Genomic DNA, 13,404 nt, shown 5'->3' on the forward strand with positions numbered 1-13,404 from the left:
CAGGGGCGCCCATGTCCAGACCACTGGCCACATCACTGTCTTCTTGAAGCCACATCTGCATCTCCCTTGTACCAGTGGGATCTCAGCCAGCCACTGTCATTCCCCAGAGGACAGGAAAACAGGGTTTTCCTTATGAATTTGGCAAAGAATTGTAGACTGCAGGCAGGGGGACGCTTGGAATGTTCTGTCAACCACTAGTAAATGGCAACCCTTTGCTAGGGAGAGTGGTGACAGGGCTTGGGAGAGAGACAGAGAGGCTGTTTCCTATTAATGTGTAGCCCTATGGAGGAAAAAGATGAAAAAGAGATAGCAAATAATTAAAAATGCTTTGTCTCATGCAATATCCATGCAGATTCCTTTTCCTTAGAGTGAAGGTATATGATTGAAATCCTCTTCTTAATCCCTAGGGTTGTAAATTGGCTGTTTGGGTTGGTGTCAAGTCTGCTAAGTCAACAGTGAACCAACACCTAATGCACTCTATTCCAGAGGGACGTTGTTATGCTATTCTTCAACATCGTATAATGATGTCCACAGCTACTGTTCTTTGAATGTTGATTATGTGCCAATCATCCTGTTAGGTCTTGACACTATTTCTGTTTCTTGTGCTCTATCCCTGCTTCTCAAACTTTACTGCGTGTAAGAATCATCTGGGCATTTACTTAAAGTACAGATTCCAGGATCTCAACCGTATGAATTAGAAGTTCTGATTGTGTCCCTGTTGATGAGGCCCAGGAATCTGGCTTTTAGTCAACCAGCCAGTTGGTCCTGAAGTAGGTGGTCCACGGAGCACATTTTGAGAAACAGATTTCACGGTTAAAAATCATTATGCAGTATAGCTTCTGGATTAATATAAAGCAAGTTGATATCTAAAAACAAGTTTTATTAGCACTGGTTGACATAAAACTCTTTCTTGTTTTTGTACAATCATTACTGTCTGACTTCCTAGAACAAGCCAACAAGACGGACTTCAAGGTTTTACAAGAACATGCATCTTTTAAAAAAATGAGAACTGGTAGTGTTTTTACAGACTAAGAACAACATCAAAGAATATCTAAGCCAGCTAAAGGAAACCGTATAATAGGTCATCACAGAAGAGCTGAAAGGAAGGAGGGCGGAGGATTATTCTAGGTCCTTGAAAAGCCAGCAAGTTAAAGAAACAAGGGTTTTGTCTTTTTTTTTTTTTCCTGAAGAAGGCCGTTAACCATTCTTTCTCTGGTCATCGCACATCTGCCCCGATGACTCAATAATTCAAGTTCCTTCCTGAGTCTGTGAAATCCCTTCACCAGGACTCGGAGAAAGGCGGGGACCTTGGGCATCCGGGGCAGGATCCCAGCACATGCTCCTGGGGCTGCACTAGATTTCTAGCAGCATCACACTAAAAGTTGCTTTAAATCATATTTTAAAAAAATGACAGAGTAGAGAGATATTTTTTCCTGTGTTTAAATCTCCCAAAATCAAGTAGGTAGGAGAAAGGAACAGAAGTTGCATGAATGTGGGAGGGGGTGGCGATGAGGAGAAGGAATGTGATTCTTCTTATGGTCAAAATAAAACTGACACAGGTGTTTTCTGAGTTACAAAGACCTGACTAATGAAGAAATTTCCTTTTTCTAAAAACATAATGAATATATGTATATATGTATATGTATGTTTATATATAAAATACATGAGACTACATGTATATATATATATCTCTCTATAGCTGGTGTCTCACATGTCATGTCCACCATCCCATGTCTATGTTCTGGTGAGCAGTGTGGGAAATTGGCCCAATGGATTCTCCTCCACAACTTTTATTTTCATTTGGGGAAGCACCACGCTCCCCTTCTGTCTTCTTACATTATAATTCAGACAGTCCCCCACTCATACTCATATTTTTTCATAATTCTATTTCCAAATCTTCAGAAAAATCCCCCACCTTTCCCCTTGCTCCCGGGCTCCACCATCACCTTCTATCCTCATTTTTTCCTTCTGCTTGTGCATTCGCAATGGCCTTAGTCATGGCTGGAAAGCATTAGAGCAGGCTGGTGATCACCCAGTGCTGAAGAAGGAGGGACGCCAAACATTTTGAAATGAGGTCGTTATGATAAAGAGCCAGTGTCAAGAAACCACAAAAATCTTGGAAATTGTGAAGTCGTCTTCTTCAGAATCTCCAGTATCTCAATCTCGTTACCTCCCTCTAATTAAATCTGCCTTTACCAACCTTTCTGCTAAAACACAATTTCTTATTCAGTTTTATTTGGGTCGGTTCAGTTTTGTTCCTAGCATTGCTTCAATGTTGTTTTCTACTGCAACTATACAGCATTTCAGCTACATTATAAAACTTCTGTGGGGTTGACCCAGAAACCCAACAATGTAACATTGTTCTACCGGAAAACGTGTGCTAATCTCAATTTGCTGGCTGATAAATGATCCTGCGGGAACATTTGGCTCCATATGTGTGTGCATAGTGCTGGCCACATATAGGTGCTCCCCAACAACAAAAAGTTATTTCATTGAGTTGACAAATTGAGGACAAATGGGTATTGTATGTCACTGAGGCAATCTATCTCTGAAAGATGCTTTTATGACAAGAAGTAACGTCACCACTGTATATAACTGCGATTTCCCAGAAAAGCCTCTGGGTTTCATTTTCTTTTCTTTTTTCTCATCTTATTCCCCCAGCTTAGAGATGATACCCTTTGTCTCTGCCTAGCCACAACCTACCTGTCCTTCAGGGTGTTCCCCACAGAGGTTCCCTGGTGGCTCCAACCCATAGAGCCCATAACTACAAGTCTTTGCGGTAGGAGCTAATGTTTTCTGCATTCTCACTGTGTGCCAGTACCATGCTGAGTGCGAAAAAGGCATTATCTCATTTAATGCTCATGGCTTTCTTATGAGGTGAGCACCATCATCACTCCCATTTTGTTAGAGAGGAAATTGAGGCTAACAGAAGTAAAATAATGCATCTAGAAAATGGCAGAAGTGCCCAAGATCGGGACCCAAGCCATCCTGCCTCTAGAGTACCAGTCATGCTGTCTGCTCACATTCCCCATGTGTCTTCGTTGGATGCGCTATAGATAATACACAACACAGCACTTGATCGTATCGTGGGGTTTTTTAGCGCTAGCATGTTTTTCTTTTTCACTCTCTTAGACTGGACACTCCTCATGGTTAGGCTTCAGAGCAAGGGTCTTGGGCCAGATTCTGCAACTTGCTATCTTTGTGCCTCCCCAAGCTCCCAGTTCCAGAGGCACCCACCTCAAGGGACTGTGGTAAGGATTAAAAGAAAATAATGCTCATGAGGGGCTCAGACTGGGGGGGCCCAGGGTGCGAGTGCAAACAGCTTTAGGTATTATGAGTCTTATGGCAGTCAGGACAGCCTTAAATCCACGGTGTGGTTTTCTAAAACTTCCTTCTGCAGGGACTCCAGTCTGCTCTGCCAGCCATTTTTGCCTCCGTGGCCTTGCCTTAGCCAACACCCTCTCCCTTTCCCCAACTCATCAGCAAAGTGGAACATTTTATGTCTCTTCTCTGCCCTGCAAAGGACAAGGACCTTCGCCCCCAGAGCAGACCTGGCAGGAGTCTACACACTGCTGCAGGGAAAGGAGGATTGGGGTGGGAGTGGGTAAATGTTCAGTCTGGTCTGAACTCTCCCACTGACCCCCTCCTACTCCTGGCTTTAGGCAAATCCTACTCCTGACTTCAGTTTCCTCATCTGTCACAAGACAGGATAGACCTTCTGACCCCTAAGATCTCCTCCAGCGTACAGCTAAGACTCTGAGATGTCTTTTTCTAAAGAAGGAAATCCTGAGCGCTACGCTGTTGACATCTTCTGCTCTTCATGCCTTCAACGTGATTGTATTTTTGTGAAAGTGTGTGTGTGTATAGGTATTTGTGTGCATCTGTGTGTCGTTGTATATGTGTATTTGTGTGCATCTGTGTGACTATATGAGTGTGTGTGCATCCGTATGTGACCGTACATGAATATGTTTTTGTTTTGTGTGTATGTGTGTGTGTGTGTGTTTTAGCGTGTGGACATTCGCACAGGGTCGAAGCTGCTCAAACCTAAGTGACAGGAAAAGAGAAAAAAGGGTGGCCAGCTCACCTGTGCCTTCGGCGCGACCCACCCAGGCGGGGTCCAGAGGAGACCTGTGCACCAGGCGCTCGGCCTGGGCGCCGCCCTCGGGCGGGGAGAGCCAGAGCCTGGAAGCGGCCTGGCAGGCGGGGCGGTGGGCGGGGCGAGCCCGGGCGGGGCGGGGCGGTGGGCGGGGCGCGCCGGGCGGTGGGCGGGGCGGCGGCGGCGGGTCCGGGCATGCTCGGTCGCGGCGGCTGCGAGCGCGGCGGTTCGCGCTGGTCCCCGGCCGGCCGGAGCGGCGGCGGCGGCGCGGGGCAGCATGAGGGAGCCGCTCGGTAAGTCCCGGCGTCTCTCGCCGCCCCTCGCTCCCACCGTCCATTTGGCCCGCCCCCACGGCGCTCGGCGGGCCTCGCCGCCCGCCTCCCGCGCTCGCCCCCAACTTCTCCATCCCGGACGTCTCTCCGCTCCGTCCCCGGCGTCAGCGGGTGTCCGCACCCCGCCCGGAGCCCCCCGCGCGGTGCCCGCCGGCACCCGGCCGCCACGCCCGCAGCCTCGGGGTGGGGGGAGCGCCCGCTGTGCGGGGAGGGGGCGTCCCCCCCTCAGGTGCCCAGCGCGGGGCTCCCGGATCGGGCGCCGAGGGCCGGGCTGGGTGGGCGCTCGCGTCGCCCCTCGGCGCGGGGAGGCCCGGAGGGCAGGGGTCGCTGTCTCCCCTCTCCGCGTCGCCCCCGCCCGGGTCCGTCCACCCGCTCTTCGCCTGCGCGCCCCAACTTCGCGGACACCGCAACCCCCGGAGCTGACAGCCGCCGCTCGGAGTCCCCGAGGTCCCCGGTTCCCACGGTGCCCGGCAGCCCTGACCTGCCCGCGGGACGTTGGGAGCGCGGCCCCCGCCCCCGCCCCGGTCCCCGGCCGGCCGAGCGCCCACCGCCCCGCGGGGTCAGGACGCGGATTAGGGCGCTAATCGCCGCTGGTCCCAGCAAGTGCCCGCGGCGGCCCGGCCCGGCTGCCTGTGGTTAGGCAAAAAAGAAAAAAAGAGGTGGGAGAAAGGAAAGAGCCCCGCCTGAGAGTGCTGTAAATCGGGTTAATCAGCTCGTTTATGGGGTCTGGAGCCTGCCTGCCCGGGGTCTCCGCGCTTCCCCCAACCTAGAGCCGCCATCAATTCACCCCAGGAGGCCGGGGTTTTCCTAGATGCCCTGACCACGGTGAGGCTCAGCACCTACAGCCGAAGGCGCTGCTCTTGCTTCTTGTCACTGGCAATAGCAGCTGAGCGCCTCGGATTCTTCTGGCGGTTTGAAAAAGAAGCTGTGATTTCACTATTGAAGAAAAAAATAGAAACGGGAACTTTATGCCAGCACAACATGGTCGTGCCGTAGTCCTTGCTCATCCACGCTTTCTAGGAGGAGAGGACTTTGCATCCCTTCCCCCCACACGCACACACGCTGCCACCCACTCTCCCACCCCCTGCAGCCCCTTCCCCAGCCGCCCATGACCGCATCTCCCTCCCCAAGTCTAGTTGCCTAGTGCTTCTTGGGAGAGGGGTGGACCACGGCTTCCTGTCTTCCTTCTCTGGCTTTTGTCTTTTCAGATTTGCAAAGAATAGACATCCCAGGGATTCCAAGTGAGGGTTGGAAGATGACAGGGGATTCTTGGGAGGGGAAGGGAATGGGACATGGGATTCAGGCAGCCAGAAATTTTCTTGACAAAAATGGCAAACTCAACAGTCTAAACTGAGTGGTCACAGACTGTGCAGGTAAAACTTTAGGAAAATGGTGCCTTACGTCAGCTAGTTTTTGGATTTAAGATAGGTGGATTAAAACCATGTAGCAAGGCAAGCATATGTCAAGGTTTTTTTTGATTCTGTTTCATGGGACTTGTGTTGGTTTTCGTATGAAATTGGGAGTTTGGTAAATTCATTTAATTTTCCATAATGTTCTGTAGGTTTAAACTTTATATTTATCTTGCTATTAGGTGTCTAATTCTTAGCCACCAATTGAACAAGCTTTTTGAAGGTCCCGAAGTGTTACTCCCCGGAGGCAGCGTGTAGCAAACTGTTTCACTCCTACTGGAGTGGGTGAGCAAATATTTGTTGAACAGAGGCCTTAATCTGCTGGGCCTTCCTCCCACAGACTTCACCCCCTGCAGCAAAGTCTGGAAGGTCAGGCCCTTGGCAGGCCCAGGAGATTTAGGGGGATTGGGTGGATGGATGAAGCCTGTGCCAGAAAAAAAAACAAGAATTTTGTCTTTCCACCTCCTTGGAACATAACTTAAAATGCCCAAGTGTCCAAGCCCAAGCTCTGGAGGGCTTGACAAGCCAATCAGAGTCATCTAATAGCACATCTGAGTGGTCACAGATTCCAGAGGCATGTAGCGTATTGTCCAGTAGCTATAAAATGTAACTGGAGCTTGGGGGTTCACAAGGAGAATAAATAAAGACCAATTTTTCAGTTAAAAAAAAAAAAGCAAATCTGAAAAGATCCTTAGATTCTAACTTTTAAAATGTAGTTTAAAAATAAATCCTAGAAATACTATCAGTGAAGAAAGCCCAGGAGTCTGTGAATCTGCCAAGTTCTCATTGTCCTTGCTGGAGAACCCTCTAGGTTGGGAAGACGGTAAACACCAACAGTGCTGTAGGAGTCCAGAGTTTCTCTTTTAATGAGCTTGGCCAGACTCCATGCTAATTAATCTAGAGAGAGTTTAGAGAGCAGAGTGTTGGATTGAAACAATTGTTCTGTTGTGGTTTTTATTTTGATAAGCGAAGACTGTATCTCTGAAATCCTCTAAGCCTGTTGCTGAACCCATTACTGCAGTTTATTTGGTTTTTTAGCAGATGTTGTTTTTCACCTTTTTGGTGGAAAGGGTTATCTCACTCATTAGAACCTTGCTATTGTGCTTTGTTTCAAGGGCCTGCTGACTTGGGGAATGCTGAGGGACGCTCACTGGCTAAGGCCAGCAGCCTAGGGAGGCTGGCTCAGTCTCCAACACTTTGATAGAGCCTTTAAAAACGCTGTGGCATTTAAAAAATACAGGAACCTCCCAATACTAAAATCTCAATTATCTGAATTTGAATTTGTGGTATCTTGTTTAAAATTTGGATTATGACCTTTACTTTCTTTAACAAAATATATTTTCCAGAAACTTTCTATAGTTAATATAGTTGGGCACAGCCTGGCCGAACTGGCCAAGATTCATTGCTTATTGGTTCTCTCTATAGCTTACCTAGTAAGCTTGTTTCTTCTGTACGAAAATGAAAAAATTTAGATACTGTTATGAAGAGACACCAAGATATATTTCAAAGAGGAAAAAAAGAGAAAGCAGCTGTATGTATAGGAAGAACAGTTGGAAAAATAGAAACCGAACTGTTGCTGTGGGCTATCTCGGCACAGTGGCGCTATTGAGAACTTTTACTTTTTACTTAAGCACTGAGTTTTTCAGTGTTTACTTCTGGAATAACTTCATATGACTTTTGTAATTAGAAAATAAATAAAAATGTAAGAAGTATTTGAAATAATTTAAACTTTAACATTTTTATAACACTTTGGCTCTTTTGAAAGATCTTTAAAAACAAAACTAGTATAGGTTTAATAGACTATTTTAGGGAATCTTGACATGTGGAGTTTGACATATGTGATGATAGTGGAATTAAATTCTAACCTATTATAAGTTTTATAGGTATTTTTACAAATAGCCAAAAATTCCAGAAATTTAAAAAACCTTACCCAATTTCAATTCTTTTCTTAATGACTGCTAATCTTTCAGAAAGGTTAATGAGGTACTTAGGTCTCATAAAAATGGGATGAGGTCACCAAGGCAATAGTTTTGTGACAGAATTTAGAGGTGAAAGAGAAGACAGGAGTGTGTGTGTGTGTGCACACACAAGTTGTGAGGAAAAAGACAAAAAAGAGAAGTTACAAGAGATAATATTTATGAAAAAATAAAGTACATAATATTTGATTCTTTATTTCCTTCTCTTTCTCTCTCTTTTTGAATCAGTGTCTTAACACTAACCCAACCCAGCAAGATTAGCCTTCCAGGATCCTTTTGATCTTCCACCCAAGTTTTCCATCTCATGTTTTTTTGGTTACCTTAAAGAAACTTAACTCAGTGATGGTTGCCCTACTGAAATTATTACTTCACAGATTAGGTATGCTTTTTGTATCTTAGGAGATTTTAACAACTTGAGGGCCCTGGTGGAGCTGGTCATCGCGCTGTGTGGTATAGTAACAACAGTGTGTGAGAACTTACTGTCCCAGGACTTAAACTGCGACTGTTGAGTTCTTTATGTAATTATTAAGACTGAAAAGGGACATGGCAGTCCTGTTGCTCATAATAAAATACATAGTTCTCCCATTAGAAAAAAAAAGCTGTGGAAAACATTAAGAATCCATGTATCAGTTAGCAACATGCTCCATTCTGGTTTGTTGTATGTCTTGGCTATTTACCTCTTGTTTAAAGAAAGTACTTTGTTATATATTAATCATAACATTAGACAAAAAGTTGTCAGTTGAAGAAATATTTACAATGAACTGCCAACAATTTGAGGGACTAATTACATCTTAAGTATGGAATGTCAGTGAAGACAGCTCAGAAGTTTTAGGTTTTCTAGAGGAGTGACAATGTCTAATCAAGACCTTTAGAATGCTATTTGTAATCTGGTATTAGATTTTATCAGCAGAACATATAATGTTAGGCGTACTGGAAACAGGTGAAGAATCTGTAGCAGGTCAGACACATGTACCATATTCTAATGTGTGTGTGTGTGTGTGTGTGTGTATATATATATATATAAACTTATATAATTTACTATTCATTTATTCTTTTCCTCAGTGTTTCTTTTATTCTCATTGAGTCTTCCAAATATGTAATATATTTTCAAAGATACATTTTCCTAATCCTACCTAAGCAACTCTTTTAAAAGTTTTTTTCCTGATGATGAAATAATACTGTTACAGTATATAAAAGTGCCAATATTTGACCATTTTTTAACTGCAAGATGACAGCTTCATAGGGTTCCATCTAATCTATTTCATGATGAGACGTCATAAAATAAAGTATAAATAAGGACTTTTTTTTAAAACCCAGAATCCAATACCACTGTTGATATTTTCGTATGTTTCCTTTCAGTGTTTTTCCCCCTGTATGCATATGTATTTAAATGAAATTGGTATTACACTGAATCTAGGGTTTTGTATCCTGTCTTTATTATTTAACACAGTACCATGAGCATTTCCCTGTGCCATTAAATATCTGAAAACATAATTTTAAACATATATATACCTATTATAGTCTACCATGTGGATGCACCAGAAATTTTAATCATCCCTTAAATGGACATTTAGTCTGATTTTTTATTGTAATTAAAACTTGGATAAGTATCATTATAGAAAACTGTGTACATCTCTGATTATTTTATTAGGGTGGATCCCAAGAAGTGAGATTATTAGTCCATGGTGTTTCAGATTTTTAAAGATTTTATAACACGTTAATTGCTTTTAAGAAAGGAAATACCCAGTTACACACAAAGCCCATACGCATTCATACCCCCAACATCAGAGAGCCCTTAAAGCTCACTGTGCCCTCACCAACAACAAATATTGCTTTCTAAAAGCTTCAGTAATTTAGTAAGTGAATAATTGCATTTTGGTGTAATTTGCATATCTTTGATTATAAGTGAGGGTGAACATTTGTTTCATATTTTTAATTGGGTATTTATCTCTTTCATTAATTTTCAGTTCATGTTCTAAGCAAATTTTAAAAAAGAAGAAAAGTTCTGGTTGATTTAGTGAGCTTATTAATATTTTGTTCCATTTCACTGTCTTGGGGAGCCTTATAACTGTAAATATGAGAATAAAAATATTTTTATTTTTATAAATGGAAAGGGAGGAGGAAATTGTACTTGTTCAGTAACATTCATTTGCGAGTCTCAACCTCTGGTGATGAGAATGCCCATATTGAAATAACACCGCTAGACTATGACATCCACGAGAGAGGGTGTCGATGGCTCTTAGGTGTCTTCATGTTCTCCAGCACAGAGCCCAGTGCCTGGGACAGTCATGCAGAGCAAGGGTCTTGGCCAACTTGAGTTGGACTGTATGTGCCACACCTGCACTTTGGACTTCTGGGATGGAGAATTGCTGGATGGTGTACTGCCTGTCCTCCCTACCCCCACCCCCACCCCGTGCCAGCCTCCTCCTCTTCTCAGTCTGTGGCCCTTTAGCTCTGCTCTCTTGGTCAGCTTTTGTATGGGTGCTAATGAGGCCAAGGTCAGAAGTTCTATCTTCATATGACCTATTTAGCTTTGTTCTGGGTCATGGCCACAAGCTGTATGCTTTTTACTGTGGCGAGCTGACTTGGAATTGCCTGCTGTTTGTCATGAGGGAGACCAGGCTAGAGAGGGGGCCGATTTCTAGAGCTAGAAGGACCCTGAAGAACCTCTAGTTCAACCTTCATATTTTACTTTTTCCAGAGCAGACTGAAGCCCAAAGAAGTTCTCTCCTTTTGTGCAGTGTCTCAGGCTCAGTCAACACAACAGATATGTATTGAGCAACTTGGAGAAATAGAAATTCGTCTCGACAGGGGGTGGGTGGACAGCTCAACTCCAGGCTCAAATTCCAATGGATTGTTAACAGCTCTTTCCTCACTTGATCATCCCTCCGTCTGAATATAAATGATAGACTAATATTTAAAGAACTTGGAAATCCACCACACAATAAGATTACTTTCATCCAGGTTCTTTGGAAGAGACAAAAGTTCTGATGAAAATCCATTTGAAAATGATTTGGGGAAAAGAAAATTTTGTGGGAATAGTTTGGTTAAATCAAAATCAAATTACCTGTCACCTTCTCCAACCAATAGTGATTTCTGATTTTTGTACTTCTCTTAATGAGATGACCATTATCTTAGTCACCAAGACTAAAATCCATTGTATTTCTTCCCTTGAAAATTACTTATTATTCCTTTTTTTATATAACCTCTGCTACCACCCTGCACACGTGACAATAGAAGGGACCTGTAACTACTTGTCCCCACGTCCATCCTTGCTCTGACCACATTAGTCCTCCGCTTTCTTGCCAGATTCTCTGTAGAGCAACCTTCCCCTTCCTTGCCCAAACCCTTTTGTGGTTTCCCATTGTCTGCTTAAATAAGGTCCGAATTCAGCTAAGAGTGACTATTTCTATATAGATATTTTTTTTTCTTTTAGAATTCAGGTTTTTTTGAAAGTTACTCGCTCTTCTCGCATTTATCATAGATGTAGTTTGTTTGCTTTTCAGTTACACGCCGCAGGTTTTCTGACAGCTCCAGGTTACTGATGAAGAGCCTGCAACCCAAAATGAGTGAAAAGGTCTGCTGAAGGTCACGAAGCAATTGCGTGACATATTTGTGAATGAATCATCTTACTGAGTATTTAAAAATTAATTCTAGCATTACCGTCAAGACGTTACAGTCGAGTGAGGCATCAGCCCTTGTGTGTGCGCACGCATGGATGTGCAAAATGTGTACAGGGTGCATATGTGCTGAATGTGTATATGGAAAGAATCAGTTAGAAGAGCCATCCGAATCTCAGAGAATAAAGGAGAATATTTTTCTTTTAAATATACAGTTTTTCTTTTTTTTTTCTTTTTTGGTGAGGAAGATCAGCCCTGAGCTAACATCCATGCCAATCCTCCCCTTTTTGCTGAGGAAGACTGGCCCTGGGCTAACATCCGTGCCCACCTTCCTCCACTTTATATGGGATACCGCCACAGCATGGCTTGACAAGTGGTACATCAGTGCACACCCGCCCGGGATCCGAACCTGGGTCACCAGCAGGGGAGAGCGCGCACTTAACCACTACGCTACGGGGCAGGACCTACAGTTTTTCATTTTAATGCCACCATGCCTTCTATCTTTTCTTGTTTATATTTATGCGTTGTTTGGTAAATTAGGAAACTTTTGTTGCTATTAAGGAAGGAAATATAGATGGGTGAGCCTAGGATAGTAGCACAGGCTTCAAAGCTATGTAGACTTTGGTTTGAATCTTGGAACTGCACTTACAAGCTGTGTAACCTCAGACTATAAGCCTCATTTTTCTGGTCTGTAAAATGGAGACATTCATGTTTACATGAGAAAGTTTGCTGGGAGTGTAAAATGAAATAAAGTGTGCCAAGCAACTAGTAGAGTGTCTGGCCCCTTTGAGATGCTCAGTGGATGGTTGATATTATCATCTTTCATGTGTGCTGCTATTCTGAGTTTATAGAGCAGGCTCTTCCTTCTGCTTGTATAGAGAGAGTTCATTGGGGCAGAGGGAGAATAAATTAACCACGAATTGGAAGGTATTCTTGGTGAATTTGTTAAGCATATACTGGAGAGTATTTGAGCATTTTACCACCTGTCACAAGCATCCTTAAGGGGGAAAACATAATAGAATATAAACTTAGTGATGTCAGGAATCAATTGAAAAACCTAGCCTGGGAAAACTTGGCTGCTCAGCATTGTTATTCTTCCACCCCCATCCCCTTTAAACCACCTAATTTAAATAAATTAGAGATTGCATGCAGTAAGCATCTCTTTTTGAGCCTCATCTCATGACTTTAATTTAAACCAGTCCTGTAGAGGTGAACAAGAGAATTGTGGAATGAACTCTGACTTCTCACTCAGCTCAGTATTACTTGTTTTTTGTTTCCTTCACTGTTTCTTCAATTACTTTATGAGTTTTGATGCTTGTAAATATGCATTTTAATAACAGAAAATAGGAAAAAAACAATTTGCATTTATCGTAACTATTTTTTTCTGTGTTGTTTTACACTCAGCACAAAATCTTTCTTCTATACAAAGAAAATTGTTATAAAGCCAGTTTTTCTTCTTTCGGTATACTACAAAGTTTGCTTTAATCAAGTGGCTTGTTTCGCTCAACCCGAGTTGTACAACCAGGTGAGAGGTTCTCTGAGCAGGTGGCTGGGTCTAGCCCTGATTTCTCTCTGGTTAAATTGAGCAGTGCCACAAAGTCCAATAGAAATCACTGTCCTAACACCCTGATAGCTCCTAGGAGCCACGTCCTTTTCTTTGGAATAGTGGCAGATTCATCTATTTTACAGGTGAGAATATTGAGGCCTGGAAGTTTGGTCACTGGGTAGAGGCCCCCTACCCAGTGGAAGCCTGGGTCTTTCTGACGTCTTCTGACTGTGTTCTTCTGACTGTGCGCTGCCTCTCTGTGTGCTTGTGTAGGAGAAAGTCTGCAAGCACCTTCCACCTGAGATGAGAAGGAACAGCTGAACACATGCTACCCAGAGACAGAGATCCGTTAGGATGTGTCCCTTTTACTAGGCTGTCAGTTTTTATTGTGGTGGTAGAGTTTTTAAACTGCTTTATAAATTTTA

The 13,404-nt window shown here is 43.7% G+C and overlaps 1 protein-coding gene across 1 annotated transcript in view; it reads left to right on the plus strand.

Annotated features, from left to right (window-relative positions):
* The first annotated feature begins 4,333 nt into the window (after positions 1 to 4,333).
* Positions 4,334 to 13,404, plus strand: part of JCAD (junctional cadherin 5 associated) — a 40,143-nt gene continuing 31,072 nt past the window's right edge. The window contains exon 1 of the mRNA XM_058532713.1: positions 4,334 to 4,389. The gene's annotated coding sequence lies outside the window, so the exon portion shown is untranslated. The remainder of the gene's footprint in view (positions 4,390 to 13,404) is intronic.

This window comes from Diceros bicornis, chromosome 36, assembly GCF_020826845.1.
Source record: "Diceros bicornis minor isolate mBicDic1 chromosome 36, mDicBic1.mat.cur, whole genome shotgun sequence".
In the NCBI taxonomy this organism is placed as follows: domain Eukaryota; kingdom Metazoa; phylum Chordata; class Mammalia; order Perissodactyla; family Rhinocerotidae; genus Diceros; species Diceros bicornis.